Source organism: Vulpes vulpes, chromosome X (assembly GCF_048418805.1).
Source record: "Vulpes vulpes isolate BD-2025 chromosome X, VulVul3, whole genome shotgun sequence".
Classification (NCBI taxonomy): Eukaryota; Metazoa; Chordata; class Mammalia; order Carnivora; family Canidae; genus Vulpes; species Vulpes vulpes.
In genome coordinates, this window is record NC_132796.1 from 8,857,117 (window position 1) to 8,871,659 (window position 14,543).

The 14,543-nt window shown below is 42.3% G+C and overlaps 1 protein-coding gene across 6 annotated transcripts in view; it reads left to right on the forward strand.

Moving 5' to 3' along the window:
* Positions 1-14,543, forward strand: part of FRMPD4 (FERM and PDZ domain containing 4) — a 563,800-nt gene that overhangs the window by 247,603 nt on the left and 301,654 nt on the right. The window contains exon 1 of one of the 6 annotated variants that reach the window (XM_072743798.1): positions 8-881. The exons of 4 other annotated variants lie outside the window; for them this stretch is intronic. The gene's annotated coding sequence lies outside the window, so the exon portion shown is untranslated. Of the gene's footprint in view, positions 1-7; positions 882-14,543 lie in introns of those variants that run through there. One more of the 6 variants, XM_026015298.2, reaches the window with a different exon arrangement.

Consider the following 14,543-nt stretch of genomic DNA (forward strand, 5'->3'; position numbering starts at 1 on the left):
GTGCAGCGGGTGCTGGCAGTGGTTCAGCAGTGAAATGTAAGCTAGCCGTGTAATAAAATCTCCTGGGAATGCAGAGGATGCCTGGGCATTCGGCATGCTCCTCGTGTTTCACATAAATGCATCCTGTTCTCAGGAGCGCGGAGGAGCAGTGCGTTTGCACTGGCTCATTCAAATTGAATGTAGGTAAAAGGAGAGTCCTGAGCAAACAGACCAGCCTGGCATTTCTGAAGGCGGGAGCCAGGTTAAGCTGCTGGCCGCGCTCTCTGTTGTTTATTGGGGGTGTGTTTGCTCTCCTGTTGCACACCCGGCGCATGGGGCGTCGTGGCAGCGCTAGGCCAGGCTGATGGGTGCCTGCTCGGCCCAGGCACCCAAGCCTTTCTGCTCGGACTCTTCTGGGCAGTAAAGTTCAAGGCTTCAGACGTGGCTTCATCTGTTGGCCCCAAGCCTGGCGTGGGTAACGTTTTGCTGGAAGAGAAAGCTCCTCCGGAGGGGGCAGCTTGTATTGTTGTTTTTTTGTTTTTTGTTTTCTTGGTTTTTTTTTTGTTGTTGTTCTCCTTTATCCTGTTCCAGCTTTAAGTTTGTCACAGCAAGAGTGAGGCGAGCGAGCCTGTAAAGAGCTTTTGGCAACACGCTTTTTCCATCAGGTTTCCGGGGAGCGGAGCAGCACCGGCAGCAGTGGCCAGCTTGCTCTCCAGCCCTGTGCTGTGAGGGATAAAGACCCTGTAGGGCAGTGAACCTGAACTTGGCCCGCTCATCCGCGCTGTAGAGAGGCATTGCATAGAGTGGAGCCCAATGCCACTCGGGGGTGACCTGCACGCATCAACTTGCAATCCTGCTGGATGTCGTAGGAAGAACCCTTGACAGAATCCAGTAATTAAAAGGTAAACCACGAAGTGTGTGCTCCGTGTAGGAAAACGTGGGCCGAGCGGGGGGTGCACGGGCAAAGAGGGACCTGTTTCATTTTGTTTGGAAAGCCAGGTTCCTAGATTTTACTGCCAGTGGCTCAGCAGAAGAGGGGGAGAGATTTCAACTCGCTGTTCACTGACAGTCCAGTACGATCCCGAAGTTCCTTTTACACACGCTGGTGACTCTTCCTGCCCCTAAGGACTCAGAGCTCTGTGGACTCCTGTTCTGGAAGCTGGAGTGTTGTCAGTGGGAATCTGGGGTGGAAGCACAATTGTTGCCTCGGAAATGGAAGTATACTCTGGTTTCTCGTTTTCCTTAAGGTGAAATCTTGGAAATGCACTTGGTTATTTCTATCGGGTGGCTCTGTTGGTTTGTTTTTCCAAAACATGTTCAGTGGCTTTCGGAGGCAAAGCCCGGGAAACTTCATATTTCACTCAGGTTTGTTTCTAAGGGCCGATGTAGTTTCCTTAATCCCTTGGCGGGAGACTCTGGGTGGGTGGCTGAAGTTCTGAGTTAAAACATGTCACCAGCTCAACGCAGTTTACTGTTGTCTACTGCAAATCATTCTTACGTGTGTCGGCTTTGTATTAAGACTATGCCAAGTAAGCAGTGTCTCATAGCAATATGTGTTCAGGGCAAGTTCATAAGTTTTTTGACTTTCAACTTAGCTTGTGCCTAGTAAATCTCCTGTCCAGCGCTTTGATCTCTTTTACAAGCTGCATAAAAAATAGGTGGTTGAAAATGTAATTAAATTATGCAATTGTATTTGCCCTCAGGGAGCTGAAATGCAGTTATGTGGGCACGAATACAGTGGGATTGTGTTGCGCCTAACAGACTGGTCATATATGTTGCAGTTTTAATATAAGTCTGCTGCTCTTTGGATCTCTGAGGTGTTTTGTTACCATCCCACAAAAGTGACTATCTGTTTTAATGAACACTCAGATTATTATAAACACATAATGTAATTTGTGATATCATATGTATGCCCATTTTTATCCATTTACATATATACAGTTCATTTATAGAGTCCTGGATATATGTGTGCCTGTGCATATATGTATCTTTTAGAAGACTTTGTTCAAATAATTAGGTTGGGGGAAATATAATGTGCCAGTAGCAGAGTTAACAAGATGTGGGATAGAGTAAAGCACTCTCAGCATATAAATATGGGGTCTCAAAAAGATAAGAGATGCTCAAGTATCCATCTATTGGTTCATCACTTTGGAAACAGTGCTAGTGATTACCCAGGGATTCTTTGTGGTGTGGTATGGAGATCATTATTTCTATACCAGGGACTGCACATCTCATTTGAGGATGAGAGGATGGGAATAGGGGAAAGATTAAGAGAAGTGGTACAAAGTCTTTTGTGGAAATCGGTATTGGAAGCAGTATAGTAGCTTCTAAATGAGTCCATGCTGGCACAGGGATCGTCTCTATGATGACATCATAGGAAAACCAATTTTGATTGCTGATAGATGCTTCATCCTTTTAAGGTTATAAAATGATGGTTACCACTCTTCTTGTTTTATTAATTGACTTTCTTAAGATATGAGATTTTTTCAAGTAATACCTTTTTCTTGAGTTTTTTTTTAAGATTTTATTTATTCATGAGAGACACACACACAGAGACAGAGAGAGAGAGGGAGAGAGAGAGAGAGAGGCAGAGAGAGGCAGAGGGAGAAGTAGGCTCCATGCAGGGAGCCCAATGTGGGACTTGATCTCAGGACTCCAGGATCAGGCCCTGGGCCAAAGGCAGGGGCTAAACCGCTGAGCCACCGAGGGATCCCCCTTTTCTTGAGTTTTTAATGGTATAAACATATAGTTTTATAGAACATTTAAAGGAACATGTCAATGTGAAAAGCAAGCATGTTACAAAAGATAATTTACTCAATTTTTGAGAAATAGTTTAGAGTACTGAGTACTGAGTTTAGAAACGGGCAAGATGTAAGACCATATCATAAGTGGAATCCTATCTGTTTCCCTTCAGTTGCAATGGGTGTTTATTTTATTTTTTATTTTTTAAAAAATTTTATTTATTTATTCATGAGACAGAGAGAGAGAGAGAGAGAGAGAGAGAGGCAGAGACCCAGGCAGAGGGAGAAGCAGGCTCCATGAAGGGACCCCGATGCAGGACTCGATCCCAAGACTCCAGGATCATGCCCTGGGCCGAAGGCAGGCGCTAAACCACTGAGCCACCCAGGGATCCCCTACAATGGGTGTTTAAATTTTGTTATCTTAATGCCTTTAATTAGTCAATATGGAGCTGTGTAAAAGTAGAAAGCAGGAGGACCATAGGCTGGGCCTATGTTCTAGAATGTTTCAGCCAGTATAGATGAGTAGAGTTTGTTCTGTGGACTGTTTTCCTTGAACAAAAGCAAGTGTCTGGACCACTGAAGCAAGGTATCCAAAATCTCACTGGCACCAACTCTTGTTGCAGTATTCAATTATTGGAGGGTCCAACCTGGACTTGTTAAAACAAACAAGCAGAGTTCCATGACACTGCAAGTCAGGAATGTCTGTGCCTGATTTCTTTCCTGGAGTGATTTATCAAAGCAATTTTGATGAACTTATATTTACAGAGTATCCTTTTGCAAAGAGCTCGGTGTATTTTGGACCTAATCTAATTCTTGGAATGCCACAGTGAAAGAGCTCATGCTATCTCTGTTTTATAGGTGAGACCACGGATGGATAGAGAGGTAGACCAATTTTCCAAGACGATTTTGGAAGAACACTGACCTATAGCTAGGAAATGGTGATCCCAAGTGAGCTCTGTGGATATGTCTGGGGTCCTTTTACCTCTGCAATCACATTATCTTACCAGGTGGCTTTCAGTCTGCCCCCATGGTTCCTGAGCTCAAGAGGGATGTCTTCCACTTTGTTTGTAGCATCCCAGTGATCCCTGTAAAATTTGTGATGGAAACAATGTAGAGCAGCCTTGTGGGCTGCAAAAGTGGGGTTACAAAAGTAACCAGTGTCGCCAGAGGTCTTTACCACCAGTGCAGAAAGCAACAGGACATAAGACTCTTACCCCATGTTTGGAGTTAAAGAGATTTGAAGCCTCTCCAAAGCCCATCATCTGTTGAGGATAGAGTTGGGATGATTTCACTCCTTTGATACATGAATCATAAAAATGACAGGAAAAATGCTTCTTTTGGTATTTCAGTTAACAGGCAGTAAGACAGGCTAATCTTGCTCAAAGTTGCGTTAAAATTATTGAGTTACCAGATAAAAATTGTTTTCATACACTCATGAACAATGTATTCTTTGTATTCCCTACTCTATTAAGTGGTTATTCTGGACGAAGCTATGTCCCTGTTACAAGATAAGAGAATGAATTCGTGGCCAGAGAAGTTATGTCTGTCTTCTATTTTTTGGTATGGTTTCAATTTAGAAATAAGCACATCACTTGCTACTGAGTGTATCATTTAGATTCACAAACATTTGAATGACAAGGCAAGGACTTTACAGACCATTAGAAATAGAGACTCTTCTTCCTCTGGTCAGATTGAAAATGTACTATTGATAATGTAATCCAGTGGCCGATTTGGGCAGATGGATGGTAGGAGGACCTTCTACAAAATGGCTGAACTACTAGGCGATTTAATAGAATAGCTCACAAGAAGACCTTATCCCTGGACCGGACCTCCTTGGCACTGTCCCTTGCTAGATCTGCATCTATGGAATGGGAAAGAGGTGCCCCAAAGTGAGGGAGGCAGCCTAGAAACACAGCCCCTGTGGAGGCCTGATAAGTCCTGAAAGGCTTTCCCAGCAGGAGGAGAGACCAAAGAAAGGGGGAAGAACAAGGTTCGGTGGAGGTTGAAGAAACCCAAAGGATTCAGATGGACCTGGGTTATGGGTGGTTAGGGACAGAATCATGAAGGCCTGCAGGGAACGTGGCTGTTTGCCAGCACAGTGAAAAAGTGATGTGATTCGAGAGAATTTTTAAGAATAGAACATAAAGGACCCTAATGTGTCAGTTTTAGAAGCTCCATGAAAAAAGAGGTGCCTAGGAAAAATGGGTGAGAAAGGACTCTCGTTTCTGTGAGCCCAGCTCATGAGTATAGTAGCGTGGAGAACTCCGATGACCCGGAAGTGGAGGCCAGAGACCCAGAGGGCCAGCCCAGTGAAGACTGTAGAGCTGGGGTTTGGGACAGTTGGGGAGGCACATATGTTGAAGGCTCAAGTCCCCAGTGCCCAGTGTGAAGAAGCTGTAACCCTGTGGCATTGGGTGTTTTCATCTCCTGCCTTTGTAGACTCACCTGGTTGGTCGTATGTATGAATTCTTTCCTCAAGAAAAGTCCATCTTTGTGCTCCGTGGTCCTTATTTGTAATGGCCCCAGTTCCTCTGTAAGATCAACCTCAGGATTCCCGGGGGTGGGAGGAATGACTTGCCCCTTTAAAATTGCACCCCACAGCCCACCCAGCACTCCTTACACCTCCCTCTTGCTTTCTCTTAACCAGAGGCCCTGTAGCCAGCTGACACACTGCATGTTTTCACTATGTGCAAACATGAGAATGGAGGCTCCATCCTGGTAGCAATGATATATCTTGTTTACTGTGCTCTCCCCATAGCCCAAAGCTGAGCCACTAACACAACAGGAAATGTTTGTTGAATAAATGACTTGCTCCTAATTCATTTATTTATAGCCCCTTCTGGAACTTACTCTACCTGTCTGTTATTGGAGGCATTTTGTCTTCCAACCACTCTCCTAAACAAGATTGTAAACCTTTTGAGGACACAGAATTATGATATCCTAATTTTGTAAGGCCTTTAGTGAATAGGATAGCACCGTATCCTTGTGGAGGTACTTAATTAATAATTATAAAATTGAAATTACACCAATTAAAATAGGATATAATTGTTATCCTTAGAATTTTATGTTCAGACTCAGAGCATAGCACAGACATAGAAAATTCCCCAAAAATGAGAGACTGTACTACAATCAGTGATTGTTGGGGAGCCTGGTTGATTTTGGCTCAGGTCATGATCTCCCAGTCCTGGGATCGAGCCCCTCCTTGGGCTCTGTGCTCAGCGAGGAGTCCGCTTGAAGATTCCCTCTCTCCCTCTCCCTCTGCTCTTCCCCTCACTCATGCTCTCTCTTTCCCTCTCTCTCAAATAAATAAGTAAATTTCATAAAATGACTAAATCAGTGTTTGTGAAATAAGGGTGATTTTGGCCCTTTCTCGCCAGTAGGTACTTGGAAACGTTGGAGAAATTTTTGTTGTCCCATGTGGTGGTTGTAGGGGTGTGCTACTGGCATCTAGTGGATGAAGACCGGGGAACATTCTGCAGTGCACAGGCTAGCTGTCCACAGAGAATCCTCTGGCCCTAGATGTCAATGCTGATTAAGTTGAGAAGCCCTGCATTAAAATGAAACCTTTATGGAAATTCTTACTTGCGTGTGTTTTCCATTAAACTCCGAGGGTGGGTAGCTGTCTTACCTGTGTTTCTGTTCCTGAGTTCAGACTAGCACCTGGCCTATATCAGCCTTGTAATAAATAATGGCTTAACTGATAAATGAATGGATACTAATGATATCAAAAAAGATGCTCCAGCATCCTCCTTGAGACACCGTTATCATTCAAAACTAGGCATTTCTAATGATAGCCTCAACAGGAAATCATCAGTAGGGTCAATTGCAGGTTGTAAAAGCAGAGGTGCAGCAGCCACCCATTCATGTCTTCATTTCACAAAGTCACAGTGCCTCAAGTCATGAAATATTAGCCAAGAAGGGGATCCAAGGGGTCATTCATTCCAACCGTCTAAAATGACAAGTGAAGCAAGGGATGTGAAATGACTCCGTTAAGGTCTCACAGGTAAATGGCACAGCCAAGAGTAGGATGATTTCTAATTCTTAGTCTTGGTATATATCTTCATCACGCTAAGGTGTCACTGGTCTATTAGCCTGAGAAAGTCTTGGAAGAACAAATTGCTTTTAATGATTAGATAAAGCAGCAACCCCTGATGTAGTATTGAATATAACACATTCGATCTTTATGGCCTTATAGAATTTGACCTTAAACTACCGTGGTTATTTTCGTTATTAATACAGAAGTGAAAATAAAGGAATGTTAGGGCTCAAAGAAATATTTGTAACCAAAAAAAAAAAAAAAAAAAAAAGGAAATATTGGTAACCAGCTGCTCATCTCCAGCATTTTTGGAGAGGAGTAACCTTGTGGGTTCAGACATCAGGACCTTTATCCAGAGTCCCAGATAGGGGGCGCTGGGGCTCTCCATTCTGTGCTCTTCACCTTAAGAAACTTCCCTAAATAGAATCTTATTTGCAGACGATATTATACAAATTCAGGGTTCCGTGGTCAGATACATTTAGAAAATGCTAGGGTAAACAAACAGAAGAGGTTTGTTTGTACAAGGATCCCTCCGAAGTTTTCATTTATGCTCTACTTCTCTAAGAGTGTCCTATCCTTGGCTCCTGTCTTGTTTATGAAGAAGGAGATCATTTATATGACCCCGTGAGTGGCTCTGTGCATACGGTTTGAAAAATACTGTTCTACCTCAGTTATCTATATAATTGACAGAGACGTGTTGGGAGTGCTGGGGGTTCTTTGGGACTTGTAGGTAGACTTCTGGATGGCCCATGTTTGCTCCCATCCTTCCCATTCCGACCTGTCTTTTTGGAAAAGCCAGCCAAAGCATGATGCATCAGTATATTTGTGTCTCTCACTGGAGGTTTTTCCGTTTCAAGCCAAGGTTTCAGAGACTTGTACCTGAGACTAGTCTTGGCGAGACAGGTGTGTATGGAAGCCCTGTCACGCAGGAAGACCCTGGGCTGGAATTGAAAGGATGTTGCCTTGGCAAGTCAGCTTACATGTGGTTGGTTATCAGTGACGTTCAAAACAGTTACATACGGAGTTTGAATGTGATGAGGGGAGACAGTAGGCCTAGTTTATTTTATATTTTACATTTTGAGTAGTATAATTAGCATAAACATATTTTGTATGAGTGTCACAGGTTTAGTATTTAAATCGATTTGTATTTCCAATAACACCACACAAACTTTGCCCTGTATGTAGCAGGTTTTATACAGCGAATTGGAGCTTATCAAAATATGCACGTTTTACAAATACTTGTCCCAGAAAAGCCCTTGGTAAATCTATGGAAAGGAAAACAGCGTGGATTCGAGAACAGTGATAAAGGAGGAGAGTCCTAGAGTTTCTTAGAATAATCCAGATTGGCATGGAGCTAAATGATAGATAAAAATCTGCAAGTTACCCTCCAGGAGGAAAAGCACTTCAAAGAGAATGAGGTAGTATTGTTTGCAAAAGCTGTCCACTGAGGTAGTATTGTTTGCAAAGCCTAAAATCTTGCTTTGTGTTTCTCCAAATTCCCTCTTAATTGTAACCGAAGGCCTTTAAAAGGATCCTATCGAGAGTATTTTCAGAAATGTGGAAAATTTATAGGTAAACAGAATAAGGACTCTTTGCTTTCAAGTGAGTTTGGAGTTGGCTCACTCTTGCTTCTCTGCTTTGAACTTGAGGACATTCAAGTTCACCATGATCAAAAGCTTATTACTTGGGGAATCACGGGAAGAACACGGCTATCTGTCTCCTGATTGGGAACAGATCCTAGCCGTTCATAGTGAAACTGTGTTCTCTGCCTTAGATCTCGTAACATCTGGAAGGATCTCAGTGCAGCCAACATTTCCACCAAATGAAATAACCCTCTCCCATGATGTAGTATAAAGCAACAACCCATTTCCATGGCAAATTCTGTGAGGGGGAAAGTGTGGGAGGGTTGGCACCCAAATATAGACTAAACGGTTTGTGCAGTGAGTGAGCACAGTGAAATTTAAGAGGAGCCAAGGACAAAAGTGTGTGGATGGATTGATCAGGAAGGATTTTTTTATGATTTTCATGGCTCAGCCCTTGAGTTTGATAAATGGGCTCTTCAAATCATTCTGGGGTCTCCTCAACCTTCTTAGGGCATGTGCGTCATGGCTGATTGCTTATTCACTAGGTTCGGCCTTTTCCTATTTCATTTGCTTTGAAGAAAGAAAAAGAGCCTGAGTGAGTCCTCTGCTTCTCTGCTTGTTTTACAGTAGCCAACTCATCAGTATCTTTGCATGAAAATGCCTCAGGCACTGCTTGCACGTTGCCTGAGTTTTTCCCAGGCTACACAGGAGTGCTATTGGAGAATTATGAGGTTTAGCTCAAGGGACAGAGGTTGTTGTTTCATCAAGAGGAGTGAATGGTGATAGAGATTAAGAGATGAAAGGGCAGGAAATTTACTATTGAAAAAAAGAATTGTAATAAGGAGATAGAGCTATTCTTACTGGGTTCAGGCTCTTCCTCAAGAATCATTATGGAAAGTTTATCTTCTTGTGCTAATTATTCATATTGGGAGAAAAACATTTGGTTAACATTTTGGAGTTATACTAGAAAGCAATCAAAACATGCAATTATTGGCAAACAAGACATAAAACAAGGATTCTTTTATTTTGCTGTTGGCTATTTTTCTGTACTTTATTTAGTTTTAAGTATGTGTTTGTGGACTTGCACTGTTCTGTTAACTACCAGGTTAACAATATCATAAAACAATAGGGGAGCCATCCATTGTTTGTGTCCATGTGAGACGAATAAATGTCCAATGATATGAGCCAGGATTGTAGTCACAAAATTTGCAATGAAATCGTGAAAAATGTTTTTCACTGTTTTGGATCCTTTGAACATTCCCCGGGGACACAGGGACATTAAACTTGGGTTGACACCGTTTCTGGCAAACCTGGTGATTAAAGGCTGTTCATTTCTATTTTATGACATTAAATCTCTAAGCCCCTAGGAATCGCTAAGACAGATTAAATAATGTGAAAGCAGCCGGCTGAAGGATGCACAATGGAGCACAAGGCTTATTGATTATAAAGTGAAATGAATCTCACTCAGGCAGAGAGACTGCGGAAAGAAAGTTATGTCTATGAAGGAACCTTTTTAATAATGTGTCATGATTGAAGAGAGAAGTTTAAATCAGGTAAATAAGAAAAACATAATTAAAATGAATTAATCATGCATCAACATCTTGTTTGGAAATCTCTCTGGTTTATGGGATTTAATAAAAATTAATAGTTTCACTCCTCCTGATTTAATGTACTTGTATCACTTCAGGAACTTTTGTGTGTGCGTGTTTTTTTTTTTTTTTAAATAAAACAAGTGTGTGAATGCCAAATGAGTAGAATGTTGTGATATGAAGCAAATTCTGAGATCATGTAGCGTTTTTTCCCTAGTTTTCCTCCTTCCCTTCTTCTTCCTACCTAGGGTCGATGCATCTTGGCCGTGGTCCTAGCTGGTCTGAGAGCCAGCGTCCGTGCCCAAGTGTGGTGTAGCAATTTCCTGATCACTTCAGTAGTCGTTGTGACAATACTTTCCTTGCTAGCTTTATATGATTTCTGCAGTAGAGGCTCCCCCTCACCCCTTATCAGGTAGTAGTTTCGTTCCACAATGAAATCGCCACGCAGCAACGCAATGGATGAGCTACAGTCCTAGGGACATAGTGTTTGAGTGAAGGAAGCCAGAGAGAAGTTTCTATACTGCATGATTCCATTGAGATGGAGAATAAAAGCAAATTCAGCTAATGTGCAGTGATAGAAATCAGAACAATGTTTACTAATGAGTGCCAAGGTTGATAATGACTAGGCTTATATATGAGGCAAATATCTGGGTGCCGAACCTCGTCTATACCTTGGCTTGGGTGTCAGCTCCATGGGTGGATGCATATGTAAAACTCATCTCTACACTTAAGGTTCATCTTCTTTATTGTATATTAGGCTACAGTGAAAAAGTTTATAAAACTAATCACAATTTGATCATGAGAAGCATTTTTGTGAATGTACAGAAGACTTTACGTTTTAAGCAAGAAAAGTTCTCAGAATTGTGAACAGTGTATTATTTTATATAATTAGTAACGGTAGCAGAGACTCTCCATCAGACATACCATATGTTTCCTCATTTCCCATTTCCCAATCCCATTTTATGTATCGCCTCTAGGAATGCTTGTCATTGGCCGTCCTGTTGCTCCCAAGCAGGATAGTGCCAAGTTTTAACCCCAGTTTTATCTGACCTCAAATCCATTCAGATGAGTTGATGGAATTGTGGCTGCTGTAGAAAGCAAATTGAAGGTGGAGTCTGATTAAGTTATTAGCTTTGATTGTTGTCATGTCTAGTCTTTCTAGAATATTCCCTCATACAGCTAACCTATGTACCAGGCTAGGATAGTAAACGTTAGCTTTGTGATGGAGGAAGAACATGTTGCAGGAGTCAAAGGTAGATTACTCGAAGCGGGGGCCATTGCTGTTTAGGTTTGTTTTGCTCCAAGGATTCCATCTGTCATTCATATCAAAGGGAGAGTGTAAATTGTGTGAATTTATAAAATAAAAAGTAAGAAAAACTCAATGAAATAGAAATAAAATCACTTATAAGTAATGAGGCGGTGAAGTTTTTCTCTTTACTCGGTCATGAGCACTTTTTACCTTTGCGTAGGTTTCTTGACAGCTCCAGTTTATACCATCCTTGAGAGATGATTACTTTGAGAATTCTTTCCCTTTAACAAAAGTGTAGCTTTTTGCACAGTGTTTAATTTGCATTACTTATGCTCTCCAGGATGTTTGATATACCTAGATAATGCATCACACACAGTAGGGCGACTTCACATTCCTAGCTGCTTTGTCTTTACCCCTGGAGTGTCAGAATTGGTCATCCGGATTGGGTCCTTAGCGATCACATTTGGGACCCTCTGACTTCAGATGTGCCTGGAAGTGGGTGTCCCACAAAGGTTTAATACTTTGGTCTCAGCTGTATCGCTCAGTAATGATGAAGGGAAGTCTCAAATGAATTACTTTTGATGTTTATCACACGTTATGCCAACTTCTAGGGTCTTATACATCTTTCGAAAATCGTTTCTTGTTTGCTTTCCTCTGACACATAACTGATATCAACGTTAGGGCTCTCACGAGGGCCTTCGAAATGTAATCAAGAGCATGGTGCTGGAAATCGTCTATTAAATTCATTCCCCCTTTTGTCTCACAAGAGTTCGCTGTGGTTCAGTAATCTCTGAGGTTTCTAGATCAGGATGGAATGAAGCCTGTGTACTTGACAGAGTTGGTGTTTTGGAGCACAAACCTTTTTTTGTTTGTTTGTTTTGTCTTGTTTTGTTTTTGTTTCTTAACGATTTTTTAAAAATATATTCATAAGAGGCAGAGAGACCGGCAGAGGGAGAAGCGGGCTCCCTGCGGGACTGCGGGACTCCCTGGGGACTCCAGGGTCATGCCCTGGGCAGACACTCTACCACTGACCACCCTGGATGGAGCACAAGGCCTTTAAGAAATGTTCACTCCAATTTTCCTTGTCTTAGAGTGAGACCATTTGGAACTCACAGTCATAAACTTCTCATCGACTCCTTCTTTAGAGAAAAGTTTTGGATTCTTGAAGACAGTGATGATCCTTACTGGGCAGTCACTGGTCACCACTACCCCTCCCGCCCTTGTTTACATGGTTCAAACGGGGAAGGGGAGGACAGAGTAACAGAAAGCAGACTATTGCCATTTAGAGGCTTTACTTTGTCAAGAAAGAGACGAAGAGCTTCTCCAGGGGCGGTGCTCTGAACAGTCCTTCCTTGCTACCTACTGATTCGTGTGAATAATGAATCCTCAGCGTGGTGCCCTGGCCTTTGAGAACTCCCCAGGGTTCTGTGCTGGTGGGAAGCAAATGAGGCAAGCTGCCTGTCTTGCTATCCTCTAGCTGTGCCCCTGCCTCTGTCCTCTCGGGTCCTGAGGCCGTGATGCACTCCCCACATCCTAGCGATCAAGAGCCAGGGCTGCCCTTGGACATCAGCCCTTTTCTGGCTCTCCTTTTGGAAACGGGGAAGCATCAATACAGTGAAGTATAAGGTAAGTCCCTACAGGCCAGAGAATTGACTCAGAAGCCAGGTTCTCTGACTTCTGCACAAGGGCTCTGGCCTCCCTCCTGTGAGCCTGCCACGTGGTAAATATCTGTTGCTGGGGTTTCCTGAGGCATGAGGAGCATCTGCGTGCAGTAGGACCCCAGGGCCTCACCTGTGATCAAACTGCAAAAGCAAAAATTGTGGCCAAGAGGAATAGCTCCCCGAGGCTTGTTTCTTCCTGAGCACTGCTGCTTCGACAGAGTTGCACCGCTCGGTTAAGTGGCATCCTATTGGATTCTCAGCCCACCTTGTCCGATAAAACGTTCTGCGATGGTAAAAATCTGTGATCATAGATACATGTGACCATTCCGTGTTTAAAATTAAGAGTTATATATCTCAGGAACTGAATTTTCTAGCTAGTTTTAAATACTGTAAATATGAGGAGCCCCATGTGCCCATGAGGTTTGATCCGAGCACAAACTCTTTCTTCCTTTATCAATTTCCAAATGAGATCAAAGTGGCTTCATTACTTTCTTTTTCCTTCCCACGTCTTGGAGATAAAAGTATGGTTTTTATTTTATTTTATTTTATTTTAAAGATTTTATTAGTTTGTTTGAGAGAGGGGTAGGGAGAGAGAGTATCACAAGGAGACTCTCCACTGAGTGTAGATGCCCACGAGGCATATGATCTAACGACCCCTGGATCATGACCTGAGCTGAAATCAACAGTTGAGCTCCTAAGGGTTTGATTCACCCAGGTATCCCACAAAGCATGCTATTTCTTTAAAAATATGTCTAAAAAATATGCCTTGATTCATTAAAACATCACTGTCTATATATTCATTTTTGAAGGTAAGAAATTGGAAAGTTGATAGCGAGGATGTGAACTGGTTATATCAGTGGTCTGGAGGACAGAAACTGCAAATCCAGGTTTTAAGCTTTCTTATCTGTGTCTTAGATGTCTATCATTCTTGCCTTGATTTCCCTAGTTCTTAAGAAATAAAGGATGAGGGGTGACTCGATTAAGCATCTGCCTTCAGCTCAGGTCGGGATCCCAGGGTCCTGAGATCGAGCCCAGTGTCGGGCTTCCTGCTCAAGTGGAGGGCTTGCTTCTCCCTCTCCCTCCTGCTCTGCCTACTTGTGCTTTCTATTTCTCTATTTTTTTTAAATCACTTGTAGAATTGCCAGATCTATGGAAAAATAGTAGGCGATGGTTTGCATGTTTATCTGAGATTCAAATTTAATTGGGTATTTTGTATTTTTCTGGTAAACTTATTATCGTGCATTTTCATAGCGTTTATTCTGTGTTTTTATTTCCTTCTGTTGCTTCAAGGAGAAAGAAAAACATTGGGAAAAAATTCTTTGGTAAATTTCCATTATCTTTTTTCCCCCCTTCATTCATAGTTCTTTAATAGATAGTCTCCCAGGTAGCTCCATCCTAAAGGCTTTCAACTCTTGTTTTCTGCTCAGTTCTTGATCTCTTGGGTCCTGGGATGGAGCCCTGTCTCAGGATCCCGTGCTCAGCTGGGAGTTGGTTAAAGATTTTTTCCCTTCGCTCCTTCACTCATGCACTCTCTTTCTTTCTCAAATAAATGAAGGAATCTTAAAAAAAAAAAAATTTAAAATTCCCAAATAGGATTTGCTTGTATACAGAGTTAATTTTTTTTTTAAAAAGACACATGATTAATCTAAATTAAGATTGGCTTGGCCTGTCTTGACCTCTTGTTTCTAAGAGAATTAAGTAGGTA